Below are 20,732 nucleotides of genomic sequence, written 5' to 3'. Positions count from 1 at the left end.
TGCATGGGAACTTCCATTTTTTTTCAGCATAATTGCCTTCAAATTGTTAATTTAACAACCCTTTGACATTGTTTGCACATCTGATCTTATTATACAATAGCTGATTTTTGTTTATAGATAGACATATATAGACTTTTCAAAGTTCTATAAAAGTTCACACATGTTCCATCCAAGTAAACAAGCAGAACCAATAAAGATCACCACAGATAATAACTGTGTGTATAGCTTGGAAATTTGATAGATCAGGAATCCCTCCTTTGTTGATTTCTGTAAACCAAAACTGTCAGTTTTGCTGGATAGAATGGCTTGTATGATGCTCAGCTCTTGCCTTCGGCTTCGCAGAACAGCTTCTAAAAACGGAAAACCAACAAATATCTTAAAATTTGATCAATAATGCAGACAATTTATAAATGTCTTGTTTTTTGTTGATTTCGAATCTGGAAGATTTTTTACGTAAGATTGTAGTACGAAAATCCAACGGTATCGGATTTTGTGGTTTTAGGCCTAAACTAATTATAGTGATATGTAACCTTTCGGGATATCGGTAAAGTGCGAGCAGACGAGGTGTAAATACGTTAAAAATTAAAGCTAAAAGACTAAAAAGTTAGATCGGAATATCTTTAAATTTTGTGAATAAATGTGTTTCTGGTGGATAACAACGACAACTTACCAGAATATTGCTCATAATCACACGTAAAACGTCTTTCTGAGACATTGTGTACACACCGGTCTTACTCGCAATAACGAAGTGACGTCACCATCTATGTATAGAATGCTTTTTGAGAGCGAATGAAAATGCGTCACATATTCTGACAAATAAACAGTAGGGTGTCGTTATTGAAATACCGCGAGAATACTGGAAGAATAGAGATGCCAACTATGTTTAAAACAAATAATTTTTTAACAAGCGTTTGTGATTTGTCTGGATAATAATAACATTAAGATATCGAAAAGATCAAAGCAAATAAATTCGACAGAAATCTAAGATTCGGCAATATATTTAAGACGGGTTATGTTCACTTAAATTGTGTTTGGTAAAGACTGTAACTATATGTAGTGAACCAGTCTTCGGCTTATACTCACTGAAGAAGAGCATTCAGGGGAGATAATTGAGTAATGACTTAATTCTGGAACGGTTGCGAAGAAAAACAAATAATGCGAGAATATTTAGTGCGATTCGCTACACAATTATGATGTCATTGATATAACTTTTCCTGAGGTATGTATTTACATGTGATTTAGCATATGTCAAAGTTTTTTTGATTTGTTCAAGGCCATAAATAGCATCTCGAAAATATATGTCGCGTGGCAAATTTTTTTGAGACGTATCCATATGTGGTATTCTTATGTAATTTTATGTCTAAATTCCCATATGTATGAACGGTCAACGCCCGCTTCGCGGGCTTTTGCCCGTATAATTATCCTGACAAATCACAAACGCTTGTTAAAAAATTATTTGTTTTAAACATTATAGTTGGCATCTCTATTCTTCCAGTATTCTCGCGGTATTTCAATAACGACACCCTACTGTTTATTTGTCAGAATATGTGACGCATTTTCATTCGCTCTCAGAAAGCATTCTATACATAGATGGTGACGTCACTTCGTTATTGTGAGTAAGACCGGTGTGTACACAATGTCTCAGAAAGACGTTTTACGTGTGATTATGAGCAATATTCTGGTAAGTTGTCGTTGTTATCCACCAGAAACACATTTATTCACAAAACTTAAAGATATTCCGATCTAACTTTTTAGTCTTTTAGCTTTAATTTTTAACGTATTTACACCTCGTCTGCTCGCACTTTACCGATATCCCGAAAGGTTACATATCACTATAATTAGTTTAGGCCTAAAACCACAAAATCCGATACCGTTGGATTTTCGTACTACAATCTTACGTAAAAAATCTTCCAGATTCGAAATCAACAAAAAAAAACAACAAGACATTTATAAATTGTCTGCATCATTGATCAAATTTTAAGATATTTGTTGGTTTTCCGTTTTTAGAAGCTGTTCTGCGAAGTCGAAGGCAAGAGCTGAGCATCATACAAGCCATTCTATCCAGCAAAACTGACAGTTTTGGTTTACAGAAATCAACAAAGGAGGGATTCCTGAACTATCAAATTTCCAAGCTATACACACAGTTATTATCTGTGGTGATCTTTATTGGTTCTGCTTGTTTACTTGGATGGAACATGTGTGAACTTTTATAGAACTTTGAAAAGTCTATATATGTCTATCTATAAACAAAAATCAGCCATTGTATAATAAGATCAGATGTACAAACAATGTCAAAGGGTTGTTAAATTAAGGCAATTATGCTGAAAAAAAAGAAAGTTTCCATGCAAATTTTGTCTGTATATCGACAAGTGTCTGCCGATAATTGTCAAACTAGTAATACAAAACTTACCACAAGTATGTAAAAGCACCTAAGTACCTGTGATCATTTTTAGTAAGATAGTGTAATTCTAAATTGTAGCAAATAGCTTGTTTAGTAAATGCATAATGTAATTAATATGATTTCCGTTCTATTGTGTAATTAATAAATTGGTTGTTACTTGTTAATCCATGATAAATGTTTTATGGCTAGTACAAAACCAGCAATGTTAATTTTGTAAAAGGTAATACAATAACACCACTTTGTAATTTCCTATACATTAATATTCTTGAAATGTAGGTTGATGATTGTGTTTTAGTTTTACTTATTTTGTAACTATTATTTTATGTGCAAATAAATGATGTGAAGTGTTTTGTATCGCCACACAATACCACATACCTTTTTATATATGTACTGTGTTATGTGTTATATGAATGTTTAAATAAAAAAAAAGGATGATATAACATGATGCATTCTAATATTTGCATTCAAATTGTAACTATAGAGCTAAGTGTATGCAGTTTAGACTGTGATTTTAAAATTGCTACAAAATGGCTAGTTTTTTAGTGGCGACAAAATTTAAACTTTTCAACAATAGTTTGCGAAAGAAAATTAGAAACCTGCAAGATACCTGTATTTATTAAATATTTTAATTGCGAATCAAGTATGTTGTTATGCTGTTACACATAATTATACATTGATAATAAATAAGAAGACAATTAGTGGTGTTAACGTTTCCCAACAGTAGAAATCATTCTTCTGATGAAGTCAGTGATATACAGACGAAAGATCCAGGTATGGCTTTCAATACGCAGTGTGTGTTATTTGACAGTCTAAAACTTATTGGATTAAACAAAAATCCTGTCAAATTTGTCAATCAAAATTGATTTGACACATCACATGATTTTGATCATGTTAAATCAGTGTACTGTATGCTAAATGCAACTGCTTTAGCAAGCTGTCAAGTTGAATTGAGACATTTGATGAAACAAACTGTTTCCTGGGTAGGACCAGTACTTAGTGTCTATATGACGTACCATGACGTCGAAAGTCTACAAGACCTACTAAGTAGATCGAGAAATGTACTTCGACGTACAATTTTCACCGACCCTTGAGTGTTAGCCAATCAGAAGACACCTTACGTCTGTTGCTTTTAGAGATTTTTGACATTGAACATTATTATTATTATATATATACCGAATTATGCCACTATCGACCGCTTACTCATAGATATTGTGCGTTTTTATTAAACATTATTATTATTATAATTTATACCAAATTATGCGACTATCGACGGCTAACTCATAGATATTGTGCGTATTTATTGACCTGGCGTGGCGGAATTAACCTCTGACTTATGCAAGTTATGGTTATCACAAAATACCACCAACGGGGAGTTTATAATACATTATTTATCCCATTAATGCTTGGTAACTGGTTACCGTTGGGAATTTCCAACACAGTAATGCGCTGGACGGTCGTGATACTCCGCCCCGCATGATCATTTCAGACACACAATATGCTGAACAATTTTAATTTTAAAAGGGTAACAATTGAATCTTCTTCAAATTTGTATATAATCTATTTCAATGCATTAAATACTTGAAACTTCTATGCGACGTTATTTTGCCATTCTGATATTTTTATTCATTTTGTCCTCAACTTAAGAGATTTTAAACATTTATTATGAATAAATCTGAAGGAAAAGTGGCTCAAGAGACTAGTGTTTTGATTGGCTGTTCAGAAAACGTGTACGTAGAAGTACAAACATGTATGTCCAAGTACAAATTGTACTTTGTCGTACAAATATATACTTCGAAGTGTATTTTATATTCATGTCGACGTACAATTATTGTACTTCGACATACATTTCTCTTTTTAACGTGTAGGTCTTCTTGACTTTCAACCCAAATGGTACGCCATAGTATGTCTTTAGGGTTATCTAAAGAATGCTCCCACTTAAAGGATCAATACAAAGACCTAAGTGACTAAGCCAGTTAGCAGACATCCCATCCACTATACCACAGACACCGAACCAGCTATAAATTCCTGTGGCTAGAAAACAAAAAAAATATATAAGATGCTAGATCTTCAAGCTTGGAATATGTAACTCGTTTTAAGATTGATTTTTTTGGATGCATTACTAAATTATTGCAACAATTATCATATTTTGAACACAATAATGTCCATATATTTATTAATAATACATGGTTATCAAAAAAACTTAAAAAGCTTTTGCCCGTAAATTAGGTAGCACCTATTATCATATTATTTTAACGAGTGGCGCAGCCACGAGTGAAAATATGTATTGTTTATGATCACGAGTGAATTAAAATCGATATTCCATCGATTCCAACAAATTTTCTTTTTATATTATGCTTTTTTTACCGTTAATTTACATTGTGAAAGAGTTTAACTTGATAATGTCGCTGGATTTATGACGTCATTTCGTCGAAAAAATGACGTCATTTCACGGTAAAACGATAACGATATTTTCCACTGTTATTTTTCACTGTTTCAAACTCTGAAATACCAGTTTTATTTCACTGATATTTAAGAAATAATATTTTTCTATCATGGTTTGTTGTCGAATAACCCACAGTAAGGAGTGTAGATGCGTAGGAATTAAATCACGAGTGCGAAGCACGAGTGGTTTGATAACACGCATCTATACAACTTACTGTGGGTTATTCGACAACAAACTATCATATAAAAATATTATTTCGATTCTAACACGATTCTGATGGATTTGGTTCAAGCTATAGGACGTGAACTATATTTTTCAATACCCCGCCCTTCTTAGTACTAAGTTCACTATTTAGTGACGTCATTGAATTGTAGAAACATATGACGTCATTTCATTCATAAATATTTTGCAAATTACGTCACTTTCATTGAAAACAACAATCGTAGAAACTTAATGACGTCACGTGTATTGATGCTACTGAAAAGCTGACATTCTATCAATGTTTTCTGAATAACGTTCCCTAACAAATAATTTTTTTTGTAGACGTGGTTATGCCACTTATCACCAAATATACAATTTGTTGTTTCATTATTTTTATATGCATGCTACATTTATTACATTTCTTTTAGAGCGGGTTTTAGCACGTGCATTTTACTGCAATATTTTCTTTATTTATTCGGAACTATTTTCGAAACATTAAGCTCCGCCCATAAGTTATTGCAGAATAACCCACACTTGATTTCCTTCTTTGTCTATAGAAAGCAAGTCGCGTGTCGTGTTAGAATTCTCTATAAACCACCGGAATTTCCGAAAGCATAAAATAAATACAATTCACTACGCATGCACAATTTGCATTCTTGGGTTTACCACATGACGATGATGATCAATCTACCGGCGTTATTTATAGTTAACTGGTATAGTTACCTGGTAGACATACCCAGTAAAATGTATTACCAAATATACAGAAAATATGAAACTTAACAACTTTTTTTAAGTTATGTAATATATCAGTCGTGATATTTTAATCAATTTATAGAGGATATTTGTTGGATCCGGTGGATTATCGATTTTAATTCACGAGTGATCATAGAAAATAATATTTTCACGAGTGGCGCAGCCACGAGTGAAAATATATGTTTTCTATGATCACTAGTGAATAAAAGTCGATAATCCACCGAATCCAACAAATTTTCTTTTTATTTAATGCATTTTTCACAGTTTATATACATTGTTCAAGAGTTTAACTAACGAATTTTGCTGGGATAATGACGTCATTTCGTCAAAAAAATGACGTCATTTCACAGTAAACAATGAAAATTATCGATAATTCTCACTGATAATTTTCACTGTTTGAAACAGTGAAATTATCAGTTTTAATTCACTGATATTTCTCTATAAACCACCGGAAAGCATTAAATAAAAACTAATAATTGTAAAAATACGGTATTTTACAACTTTTCTTTTCTTCTTCGTCGTGGTTGACAGTCCCTTTAAAGCCAAACCTATTTCCAATAAAGTCATATTGCTTATCTTGACAATTTCTATGACATCATCGAATCTGGGTCACACGCGTACTTGTAAACACCATGTGAAATATGAGAACAATCTTTATCGTGAAATATGAGAACAATCTTTATCTATTCTAGAGGGACATTGAAACTCAGTATTGATAAAAAAGGTCAGATGTGTATCTAAAAAATATCTTGAAAACTTTGAATGTGGGTAAAATATATGTCAAAAAATGTCGTGTATTTAAAATATGTTTTCGAATGAATTGGTATCCACCATATTAGGAGCTGCGTCTATTGCTCGTCTTAACCGCAATACAATCATTTGGCATTGCTTAAACATTGCCAGAGCGGCTTTGAGTCGATTTGTAGGGTTATCTGTCAGTCCTTGTGAAATGCGATGTCGACAATAACTGATGAGGTGTCTATTGAATGTCATGCCGTTAGGATGCAACTTCAGAATATCACGATTACGTGTCTTTGAGGAGAAACACAGAGAAAACTATCGTTGTTTGGAACATAGTCTCAGTTTAATCTTAGAACTATGCTATTTTTACATGTAACGGTTCGTTATATATCGAAAAACAACGTCGATGCGCGTCATTTGAATCGTGCTAAAAATTCCAGAAACCGTAATTTAACAAAGGATTGTTGCCAAATAGACGCTGTCATCTGATATGTGGGAATCAATTTATCTGGAAACAGTTGTATTGATAAGAAGGCATTATGGCTTTAAAGATAGAGGCATACATTTATTTGAATCCGTCATTCAAGTGTGTGTTATTTGACAGTCTAAAACTTATTGGATTAAACAAAAATCCTGTCAAATTTTTCAATCAAAATTGATTTGACACATCACATGATTTTGATCATGTTAAATCAGTGTACTGTATGCTAAATGCAACTGCTTTAGCAAGCTGTCAAGTTGAATTGAGACATTTGATGAAACAAACTGTTTCCTGGGTAGGACCAGTACTTAGTGTCTATATGACGTACCATGACGTCGAAAGTCTACAAGACCTACTAAGTAGATCGAGAAATGTACTTCGACGTACAATTTTCACCGACCCTTGAGTGTTAGCCAATCAGAAGACACCTTACGTCTGTTGCTTTTAGAGATTTTTGACATTGAACATTATTATTATATATATATACCGAATTATGCCACTATCGACCGCTTACTCATAGATATTGTGCGTTTTTATTAAACATTATTATTATTATAATTTATACCAAATTATGCGACTATCGACGGCTAACTCATAGATATTGTGCGTATTTATTGACCTGGCGTGGCGGAATTAACCTCTGACTTATGCAAGTTATCTTTATCACAAAATACCACCAACGGGGAGTTTATAATACATTATTTATCCCATTAATGCTTGGTAACTGGTTACCGTTGGGAATTTCCAACACAGTAATGCGCTGGACGGTCGTGATACTCCGCCCCGCATGATCATTTCAGACACACAATATGCTGAACAATTTTAATTTTAAAAGGGTAACAATTGAATCTTCTTCAAATTTGTATATAATCTATTTCAATGCATTAAATACTTGAAACTTCTATGCGACGTTATTTTGCCATTCTGATATTTTTATTCATTTTGTCCTCAACTTAAGAGATTTTAAACATTTATTATGAATAAATCTGAAGGAAATGTGGGTAAAATATATGTCAAAAAATGTCGTGTATTTAAAATATGTTTTCGAATGAATTGGTATCCACCATATTAGGAGCTGCGTCTATTGCTCGTCTTAACCGCAATACAATCATTTGGCATTGCTTAAACATTGCCAGAGCGGCTTTGAGTCGATTTGTAGGGTTATCTGTCAGTCCTTGTGAAATGCGATGTCGACAATAACTGATGAGGTGTCTATTGAATGTCATGCCGTTAGGATGCAACTTCAGAATATCACGATTACGTGTCTTTGAGGAGAAACACAGAGAAAACTATCGTTGTTTGGAACATAGTCTCAGTTTAATCTTAGAACTATGCTATTTTTACATGTAACGGTTCGTTATATATCGAAAAACAACGTCGATGCGCGTCATTTGAATCGTGCTAAAAATTCCAGAAACCGTAATTTAACAAAGGATTGTTGCCAAATAGACGCTGTCATCTGATATGTGGGAATCAATTTATCTGGAAACAGTTGTATTGATAAGAAGGCATTATGGCTTTAAAGATAGAGGCATACATTTATTTGAATCCGTCATTCAAGCGATAAAGGAAAAAGAGTATTGCTAAAATATTGTCATTGTCCCCGATAATTCTTCTTTAAACGCGGATAAAATATTAACATAATGATAACATCATACTTTAAAATAAGAAAGCAGACTGAAAAAAGACTGAAGGCTTGCTTGTTTGTCTCTTAGCTTGTTCGTTAAAACTCCAAAATCTTGTCATACGCCTGATTTTTTCCAACATTCTCAGAAAATGACATATGCTTATTACCTTTTAATACTTTTGGCTTGAAGCCAATTATGGGTTTATTTGGGATTTAAATATATCTCGTAAGAGCTGATTACTTTTACTAATTATTTAATGTGTTTCAAAGGTCACAATCGTGCATTGAAGTAAGGCTTGATTAACTCAACATTATTGGTGCTGATATGTTAAAGCATAAGCTTGTCTGCTTAACGGCTATTGACATGGGAAAAGAGAAAATACAAATCGACTGGTTTCGCTGTAGTCAAGCATTAACTTCCATTAGTTAATACTGAAACGAGTTGGGAATACCACTACTGCAGCTGCTAATTCTAAACATAAAGCACAAAAACAACAAATTTTCCTACTCGTTCTATGACTACTACCAGCATCGCTACCGTCAAAATCACCACCACCATCACCACCACCACCACCACCACCACCACCACCACCACCACCACCACCACCACCACCACCACCACCACCACCACCACCACCACCATCACCACCACCACCACCACCACCACCACCACCACCACCACCACCACCACCACCACCACCACAACCACCACCACCACCACCACCACCACCACCACCACCACCCCCACCCCCACCACCCCACCACCACCACCACCACCACCACCACACCACCACCACCACCACCACCACCACTATTCCCACCACCACCACCACCACCACCCACCACCACCACCACCACCACCACCACCACCACCACCACCACCACCGCCACCGCCGCCGCCGCCCGCCATCACCACCACCACCCAACACCAACACCATCAACATGACCACGACCACGACCGCCACCGCGCCAACGCCACAACCACCACCACCACCACCACCACCACCACCACCACAACCACCACCACCACCACCACCACCACCACCACCACCACCACCACCACCACCACCACCACCACCACCACCACCACCACCACCACCACCACAACACCCACCACAACCCCCACCACCGCCACCACGACCACGACCGCCACCGCAACCGCGCCAACGCCACCACCACCACCACCACCGCCACCACCACCACCACCACGACCACCACCACCACCACGACCGCCACCACCATCGCGCCAACGCCGCCACCACCCACCACCACCACCACCACCACCACCATCACCATCACAACCACCACCACCACCACCACCACCACCACCACCACCACCACCACCACCACCATTACCATCACCACCACCACCACCACCACCACCACCACCACCACCACCACCACCACCACCACCACCACCACCACCACCACCAGCAACACCACTACTAATGCTACTACTTTACTACTACTTCTTATGCTATTAACACTACTTCTTATTGATACACTTATTAATACTCACCAACACCGTTTAATTAGATCTACACATATTAAGAAACCCTCATTCTTTAACTAGTTTAGTTGTTTGAAGCTCATATTAAAGTTGTCAAGAAAAACAAAAGCATAATTTCAGCCGTTTAATGGGGAAAATAATACATTCCATTAACATGAATACTATTCCTGAAGTGTCCACGCTTAAATCTAAATGATGCGTTTGCTGTTTATTTTTTGCAGCTTTTAGAACGAATGTCCATATCTTTCCATATGTTGCATACAAAATTCCATATAAAGCATTTCGTGTATAGTACTTTCCGCCATATTATAATGCGTTCGTTTGACATTTTAGCCGCAATAAATCATTCGACACTACACGGCCTAAGTGGGTTGTAAACGAACCTTGGGATTACATGTTAGTTCATGTGAAACATGAGGTCGGAATTGAAAAGTTATTTCTTGCCTTTTATAGTTTGATTGAAATTTAGTAAACAACAATTGAGTGTCATGTAGAAATAATTAAAAAAGAAATCCTTTTTGTGAAAAGCAAATTTGCAAATGTGTGATCAAAAATTGGTATACAAGTGCTTTGCATAAAGTGTACTTTTATTACACATCATTATTGCTTACATATAGGATTGAATATTTATGTCGAAGTAGCGTGCTTCATAGTATGGTTGTTTTCAATGACCAAAGAGCCCGCAATCGTTAGCGTTTGTATTTGATAATTATTCCCAAACGAATTTTGATAGACGTTGATTATATTTGGCTGAATTTCCCTGTTTCTATCCGAACTAATATGCAATCCGTTTACAGTGTTAAAACTTTCCCACGAAAGCACTCCAAAACGACCTTTGCGGCGACCCTAAGTCGTCTTGTTCTTAAAAGTCAATAATTTGTATTGATGAGGTTCCAATTTACTTTTGAAATTCGATTCCCGATCATTTGCAATTGCATTAGGGTTGAAATTAAGCAGCAGACGATGTTAAGTATTTCATTTGGAAACAAAGGCCTGTCTGTGAGTGAGCAACTAGCAACTGAACGCTAACTTTTAGTGATAATGAATGTTTCTTATAAACATCTATTTTAAGCGCTTCATACCTAGTATGTAATCAATTTAGAAAGTTTAACACAGGCAATGTATATTGACCTTGTACTCAATAACTCTATTAGCCTGCCTTTAACGCATGATTTGGACCTAAATTACCATGGTTATTTTAGTGAGTTCAATTAGATCAAAACAGTAAACTAAGTAAAGTACCCATAAAACTCTTTAAATATCGGCCAGTATGGAAACGAATTTATTTTTGTAACGATAATTTAATATATTCATGCATAACGGTCAGGGTCAATTTACTATTGGCGAACTGCTGAAAATGATAATACAACAGTTTGGTAGCTTACATACTTTTGTATTAATTTTGTGATTTATCACCTAATAACGTCCGATTGTAAAATATCTAATAAACGCTTAGATGAGAAAAAAACACAAATTCGAAAAATATAAAAACTGCTTTCATATGTGTGGTATGAACTTAGATCTAAAGTAAATAGATATGGAATATTTTCAAGCTAGATCCCTTCATAGATAATACAAAGATTTATGTTGTCAAAGAATTCGTCGCCATATATACAGGTCTTAAGTAGCCTTATTACAAATATGGTTGAAAAAACCCCAACAAAACAGAATGTGTGTTTCTTCTTACAACTTTTCAAATCTTAATTACTTTTAAACTAACATATTACTCAGTAGTTTCGAAAAAGGGAATCTGACATTTATTTGCACAAATTATTTTTCTTTAATGTACCACCTTTAGGCACTCTTATTGCAAACAGATATGTATAAACAAATATATAAGTACTGTATATACAATAACAAATGTTTAAACTAAACAAAAAAATTGAATACACCTGATATAAGACACAAAAAACAACAACAAAACAACAACAACAACAATAAAACAGATCCGGTGTCAATCGCGTCAGTCAAACGTTCGTAATGGGATGAAGAAGATGGTGCCATTATGGATGCCAATCTCAATAATATTATTTACATTGATTTTAAAATTTAAAATAAAACTACGGTCAACGAAACAGAGAGGGTGAATTAAAGTTTATGGAAATATCAGCTACACTGAATTGTGTAAGAATGGTCGCGATATGTCGTTAACGTATGCTGTGATAAAAAACGTGTGAAGGAATTCATCCTCTATATTTATTAATATAGGTCAGTTAATGTTCTTTTTTCTGTAACCGTTCGTTTATTTCTGATTCAATTACTGCAGCAATATTATATGCAAATCAATCATTACCCATTAATCAGAAAAAAATTTGTGATATATTACCATGATTAATACATTATTTTCCCGTTTAAGCTCTTGGGAATTTCGATGCCTCTAGGGCATGCATATACTTTGAAAACAACAACAACAGATGTAGTATTGAGAGAAGAGCTACCAACACTGTGTGAGAACTATTTAATGAGAAAGAAGAACACTAAGCACATCACATATTATTGTATAACCAATACTTTTTCGAAATATCTATTAAACGTGTTGTTTATATTTTTGTGATCCGTCTAATTTATGAACTATTCTATTATATGTTTCACAGACGAAATATAACTCTACTGATACACGTCAGTGAGATTCGAATATGTTTAAATATATTAACCACTATTTTCAAAACATTTTCAAAGAACTTAATCATTCATAAGAATTTAAAGAAAACTACCCTCATATACAAACAATATAGTATACACTTGGAGACTTAACTAACGCAACCCTTTTAAAACTTGAATATATCAGTTATGAGTTACGATTTTTATTTAAAATTTTAAATGTGATGAATGTTTTTATCGTGATCTTGCTCCAAATGCAGTCAACTGACCACATTTAAAATTTTAAATCAAAATCTTCGCTAACAAGTGAGGTATTAAAGTTTGAAAGTATTGTGTTAGAAAGGTATCCAAGTGTAGGTCCCTGCATGAATCGAACAGGTAAAAGAAACAATCTTTTCCATATCTCTCTGAAAACATGTTTAAATATGCGTGTTTTATTGTTTTCTCTGGACACTAAAACGGTTGGTCATTTTCATCAAAATAATGTGTAACTCAATAAGGAAATGACATGACTAATGGAAAATTGAGACTATTTCCTCTGTCTAACGCTTTTACTGAAACAAAATAAGTGCTCGCTTGAAATTTGAAGACATCTCTTAAGGGTTGTTTTCCCACAAATCATATGCGTTTCAATGGCAAAAGTCTTTAACCTAGGTAATTTCTACTTGACATGATTGCAGTATAGCAAATATGATGACGGCTCTATTGTGAGAAATTATAAGTTAATATTGAATTAATTTCCCAATCAGTAAGTATGTCCTGTCAATATTGGATTCCTATTACAATATGAATGCAATTATTATATGGAAACGCGCTTTTCAAAACATGCGTATCAATCTCGTATAAAGATACTAAAATACACCGATGGAACTCATCCATTAGGTAGTCATACAGACAGCGCTATTGAACCCCACTTTGGCGTAAATGCCATAGGAAGAATTTTGGTGATCCTTTGACAACACATTTTACGAGTAAAAAATTCGTATTATAATTTATTTTTATTTTTGTCACTTCCCATGCTTCCTTGCCTGTAATGTAGCAGCTTTTAAATTTTGAAAAGGTAATCGAGAAAAGTATTTCGATAGAACCAAGTGCAACTGGTCCCTGGATAAACGTCACCATCTGGCCAAACAACAGCGAAAACACTTATAAGTAATTATTTGTATTCTGGATTTTATTTTCATTGTTTGCGTGTTTTTTTCTGCTTTAGAGGTCTACCACAGGTTTTAAACGACCTTAATCAAACGCTAATAAAGCGTAAGAAATTTGCAACCAGAATGCCAGAATAAATAACTTGAATTTTCGCATTTGTTCACAATATCTTAGGAAAGCAAAACTGTATTGTCTTCAACAAGTGTTAACTTATGAAGTAAAAAACTGCTTTATAATTGTTTCGTAGTATATCGTAAATGACGTTAACCGTTTAGAAATCCCCACTTTTTTACAATTGTTAATACGACATACATACACAATTTTTAGTTATGTAACTTAACACGTTTATTAGCCTCCACTGGCATATACGAGTACTTGTCGAGTCCCAAAGAACCAATGTTTAATTAATATATCCAAATACCTGGTGAACGCATACGATTCTTTTAAAAAAACAAAACAAAAAAATATGCAATTCGCATGATTGTTTAAACACAGATGAAAATGTTCGCTAATCTTTAGGTTAACTGGCAAGTGTTCTTAAAAAGCAATACATTATGTTGTTAGGTATAAAAAGCACAATCAACTTCTGACGAGTATAATTAAATGTAAGTGTACCTTGTGGATTGGTGCTACCATAAGAATCTGTCTGTCCATACTAAGTGACAGAACTCCTCGAGTGCTCTTTAAAAAAGACTCGTAGGGGAGTCATGTAAATCATTTTGAAAATAAAGTGTCGGCAATAATTGATGAGGGGTCTTTTGCATTCGTCATGGTATTATTATTCAAATTTAGAAGACCACGCGCGATTAAGTATCACACAAGGCAATAGAATGCGATTGTGATTATTTTGCACAGAGAAGCGGGCGCACTCTGGTCAAGTTGCGACGTTCTTAGTTTTGACTTGTCCGTATTATATGCTCTTTTTAAGTTTGGTATTCCCGTACATGAACATGGCATGTACATTTACATACACCGTAATCAGTCTCAATGTTATATGGAACCACACAAGGGAAAGTGTGTTTCCTTATTTATATTCGTCGTAGTGTATAACCTTTTAAGTCCGTTGTCATTATTCGTTTCTATATTTATGTTTGGTTTGCCGATGAAATATTACGTCTGAGTATAATTTATACATTCTTAGTCCATTCACTAACATTGCTTAGTTGTATATGTGGGAACACGTAAAGAATTGCTTTATATGTTCTTTTAGTGTTGTGTCAACTTTGTTTTATACGTATTTGATCAAATTTATGTGTCTTAATTATGTAAACTGCTCGAAGCCATTGTATCTTACTACGGGTATTCGTGATAAGAAAGCCATGGTAAATTATGCTACGTTAACAAAACCTTATTTATACCCCTGTTTTCAACTTAAAATATATAAATTATGATCTAGACAGATCTAACTACGTGTAACGACATGCGGCGTCGAGGATGCATTCGTCAGTAAAATTATCATAAGGTTCAATTTCAACATAGAACCAGCATTAACCACGGGAATCAAAACAAACTTGAAACACTTGCCTTGGCAGTGACTTAAAGAAGATATATCAAGTATCTGTTTTTGAAAAAATAAAAGGCCATCTTTGTCCACATCTTAGATGATATATATTTATGGTCGCATAACACTGAAATAAAGTTGTAAATCTCTTTAAGGTTATTTTTTTGACTGTAGTTTAATCGTATTATGAATGATACATTCGTATTTTATTGAAATGTGTTTTCTTGATAGATTATAATATTTATTTGCGCAAGTGCGTGTGCTCATACATAAACAGCATACACATAACATAAAGCAGAAAATTAAGTACATAAATGTTTTTTCTAGAAAAGTTACACAGAGAATTGTATCGTTGTTTTGAACATTGTATCAGATAAATCTAAGAACTATGCTATTTTTACATGTAACGGCTCGTTATATAGCGAAATACAACGTTGATGCGCGTCATTTGATCGTGTTAAAAATCCAGAAAAAAAAGGATTGTTGTCAAATAGACGCTGTCATCTGATATGTGGGAATCAATTTATCTGGAAACAGTTGCATTGATAAGAAGGCATCATGGCTTTAAAGATAGAAGAATACATTTATTTGAATGCGTCATTCAAGCGATAAAAGAAACAGAGTATTGCTAATATATTGTCATTATCCCCGATAATTCTTCTTTAAACGCGGATAAAATATTAACATAATGATAAAATCATAATTTACAATAAGAAAGCAGTTAGAAAAATATAAATCATTAACTTCTGTTTTGTTCCGCTGTTGGGGATTTCCTATATATATATTGAGGAGACTGAATGTACCCGTTCGGGGTTCATGGTAAACACTGCAAACCTTTCGGATTTAGATGATATAGGATTTTAAATAGCAAGCAATCTTTCTCGGAATATGGACAATACTTTGTATATTTTAAAACTCACGTTAAATTACAAATTTCAATGTTTTGGTATGGGAAAATAAATATGATCTACATAAACAACTGTCTATGATATTTATAAAGATTATTATACCAACCTTCCCTTTACAATTGTAAAATCCAATGAACCCATAGATGCATAATTTTCATATGGCATGACAATGGAATTAATGAATATTGAGAAGGCTGTACTTTTTATTCGCGTTCGTCCCGTGACTTTCCTCTGTTTAATTTTCATATTAAAGGCCTTGCATTATTTTATATTCCATGATAATGCACTTAATTAATACCGATGAGACACGTACAAAGTATAGCCTTTTCCGCTTTTATAGCAATATGATATATTTAATGTCTTAAATGAAGTTTTATTTACTTTTAGCTATACTTAATGTTGCTTTACTATCAATCAAATTGTATGTATTAAGCTACATTATAGTCGATGCAGTGACCCCAGGATAACTACACTTATCGATTTGTAACCATGTTTCTTATATAATTTCCACGTGTTATCGAAAAAATTATGACCCGACTGAGGTTAAACATGCTGGTTACAAAGTGGTAAGAAGAACTGTTACTATAAAGACACGTATTTAAATATTTTAAGTTTATTTTAACTTTTAATTAACTTGTTTTTTTTTATATCAAGAAAAACATTTAACGACTATTAATAGATACTTAACATAAAATGACCTCTCTAAATTATATGTAAACAGTATTGAACACTATAAACACAATGCACAACGCAGCCTCGTTTTTGATTCATCGATTTTATATTGCGTCGTTAAAATTATGCAAAAGAAAGTGTCGCGTCACTGCTTATTTGTTTTTAGCATTAGTCACACATTTATTGCGTAATTTTTTCTTCATACGTAATACATACTTTGCATGAAAACTGGAATACTCCAGTATGTGTGACTTGATACGTTTCGTATTTATTACGCCTTGTTGATTAGTTATTTATACAAACGCGGTTTTATATTGCTCGGTTTCATATGAGTAATATGTTTCCATGAATCAATGTGTTTCCATTATTCACACCATGACAGAACACACAGATATTAAAGATGCATCATTTATACGAATTATTGTTTCATTTTCGAGAAAGAAGTTAGTCTATCCTTATACTTCAATTATAGTAAGTGAAAATGATGTCAAAATTATGATCAAATGTTTGGCGATACAACCGATGGGCATCAGTATAAAAGAAGGCAAACGTTTTTCTAAAAAATAGCGATAATGTAATAATTAACATATAATAAGATATGCTCCTTTTTTTGCAAAGCTAAATACATTGTACATCAAACTCCAACATTGGGGACATTACCTTAGCCGTCTTTCGCCTCGTATCGAAGTGCAAAAATATTGCGCTTTATTTATATTGTCGTTAGAAACTTTACAGTCAAATAAAGTTGTTTATAAGTCCCCTTTGGACTGAAAAGATGACTACTTAATTACTGAATGTAATAGTAAATTTGTGTATACTATGAACATAGTTATGACATAATTACGATTGTCGTGTGATTAATGCAGGAAAAAAGCAGAATAAAGTGATTTGTAGGCGAAAAGCATTTAATGTACGACTTGTGAAACCCGTTGATTTATTAGAGATGTGAAGCGAACAGTCAATGGAATCCTGGAACAAAAGGCTGTTAAAACTTAGACTATTTGACTATTATTAAAATGATTTAACGAAAGGTATGAAGTGTCACTAAACTGTAAATCACATAAATATTTCTTGCCTCCGATCGCTTTTCTTAAAATTAAACAGTAAGTCATTCTCATTACTGTGCGCGTGTGTACAGTTATGAAAGGAGTAAATGATAATATTCTAAATGTTGGAACAATTTCTAAAAATAAATCGATTAATTCATTTTCTCTGTTTAGTAAACGTCTAATAAATAAACGTTCACATGGCATTAGGAAAAATGGTAACTTAAGGCGTAAATTTAAACGTCTGCTTTCTTTAAAGGATTGCTACACATTATTACAAAATGGGGGTAAACATAAATTACTAAGTGCACTTTGCTCTCTTTCTGTTTCTTCGTTGGCGCATATTGATAAGGAATGTAAACTTATTTTACTTCAATCTGACCCTCTATATGAATGTGCTTGTATTATTGAATCTTTCACTGACTACTATCTTAAACCTTTTATTGAAAATGTACTAAACAAAACTAGAAATCGTATCAAAATTGAGTTTTGTAACAAAAGTCTTGATTTAATTGACCTTCCTAAAATATTCAATGATAAAAATGTACGTCGGTTGATTCCCCCTTATTTCCGCAATACTGAATCACCACTTATTTGCTACAAATATAGTAAACCTGTAAGAAGTATCGTTTTTAATTATAATTCTATTTCAACAGATATAAATGTAATAAGAAATTGTCCTACATTATGTGACTGTACTAGTTCTAAATATATATATGGTCCAGTTGGACATGTTATTACTGGGGACCTTAATTTCATTCAAAATAAAAACCTTAAAAATTTGCTACGCAGAGGCCCTAAGTACAGACTGCCTATTCCTGTTGATTTTGATGACTGCATTAAGAATATCGTAACATCCTTACATGATTATTGCACTAAATGGTGCAGGAAGGAAAATGCTGAAATTACTGCACTAAATGATTGGAAAACAAAAATATTTAGTATTGCCATGAATAAAATATGTTTTTATGATACACATCCTTTGGCCTTACCACATTCACCTAAATTTAATAAACAAAATCTCTGTAAATTGCTTGAAGACTTAAAATCTAAATTCGTCTTAGTTCCTGCTGATAAGGCTGCTAATAATGTTATAATAATATGACGAGTGTTTTATGTTCAAACTATTTCACAAGAACTTTCACAAACTACATCATATTGTGAGTACAATAAGCAACCTAATGAAATTATTACCGACCATATTGCCCAATGCATAAAGTTAAATGTAATAGTCAATATTACTGACAAGAAATTGCCATCACTTTACTGGATACCTAAATTACATAAGACGCCATATAAAAGTAGTTTTATCGCTAATTCAGTGTCTTGTACCACCAAACAATTATCAGTGTATCTTACATCTGCATTGAGTGCTATTAGATATCATATAGCTAAATTTTGTAATAAAGTTTATGAAAATAGTAATATTAACCTATTTTGGTCAATAAAAAACACCGTAAAAGTTATTGATAAAATTGAAAATAAAAAATATAAGGTGTCACAGGTAAGTACTTATGATTTTTCTACACTATATACAACGCTTCCTCACGCTTTAATAAAATCCAAACTTGTTTCTTTGATTGAAAAAACTTTTGCTATAGAGAAGTGTTTGTATCTAGCTTTAAACACTAAAACAGCTTTTTTTTACTAATCAGGTGTTGGATAATTACAACATTTGGACTGGTCTTGACTTTTGTGCAGCTCTTACTTTTCTTTTGGATAACTTGTTTGTTGAATTTAATAGAAAAATATTTAAACAAATTATTGGCATTCCTATGGGTACTAATTGTGCGCCACTTATAGCTGACCTTTTTTATATTGTTATGAAAGCGAATTTATGTTAGAATTATCTAAAACTAAGCAAGTAGATTTGATTAATTGTTTTAACCTTACTAGTAGGTACATTGATGACATACTTAATTTAGATAATCCATTATTTGAACAATATATTCACAAAATCTACCCAAAAGAACAAGTCCTAAATAGATCGTGTATATCCAATACAGACGCTGCGTATTTAGACTTACATTTAACTATTAATAATAATTTGATCAAAACTAGTTTATACGACAAACGGGACGATTTTAACTTTGAAATTGTGAATTTTCCGTTTCTAGATGGCAACATCCCTAAAGGACCTTCCTATGGTATTTACATTTCGCAGTTGGTACGTTATGCCAGAGCATGTTCGTGTATTAAAGATTTTAATGATCGTAATCTAATATTAACTAAAAAATTGCTAAAACAAGGTTTTTTGTATCATAACCTAAGAAATAAATTTGCTAGATTTGACTTCAATTATGGTGATTTAATTTCAAATATAATGTTTCTTTAAAATGGCATTTAAATAATGGAATCTCCCATCCATCATTTTACGGAGATGTTTTGAAGCGTGTCCGCAAATTAAAATATGTTAAACCAAATGTTCATATTAAACTTTTCAATTTAATTAACTTGTTTTTATCAAAAGGATACGATGCTTATGTACTTAAAAACACGTGTTTGATGGTTTTCGATTCACTATATCTTTCTTCCCTTAAAATTTGGAATCATTAGTGATATTATAGGCATTTTTCACTGTTGAATAAAATTGTGTCATTGTGTCGTATGAACAAATCTGCATGAAAACTACATTATAGGCATTTTTCACTGTTGAATAAAATTGTGTCATTGTGTCGTATGAACAAATCTGCAT

The 20,732-nt window shown here is 33.4% G+C and overlaps 1 long non-coding RNA gene across 1 annotated transcript; it reads left to right on the top strand.

Moving 5' to 3' along the window:
* Positions 1–901: 901 nt before the first annotated feature.
* On the top strand, positions 902–3,099 carry LOC127851765 (uncharacterized). Its single transcript, XR_008035928.1, has 2 exons — positions 902–1,219; positions 2,008–3,099. It is a non-coding gene; the product is annotated as an uncharacterized LOC127851765 (long non-coding RNA).
* Positions 3,100–20,732: the final 17,633 nt, after the last annotated feature.

This window comes from Dreissena polymorpha, chromosome 11, assembly GCF_020536995.1.
Source record: "Dreissena polymorpha isolate Duluth1 chromosome 11, UMN_Dpol_1.0, whole genome shotgun sequence".
NCBI lineage: Eukaryota > Metazoa > Mollusca > Bivalvia > Myida > Dreissenidae > Dreissena > Dreissena polymorpha.
This window is presented reverse-complemented; position numbering and strand designations above follow the sequence as displayed.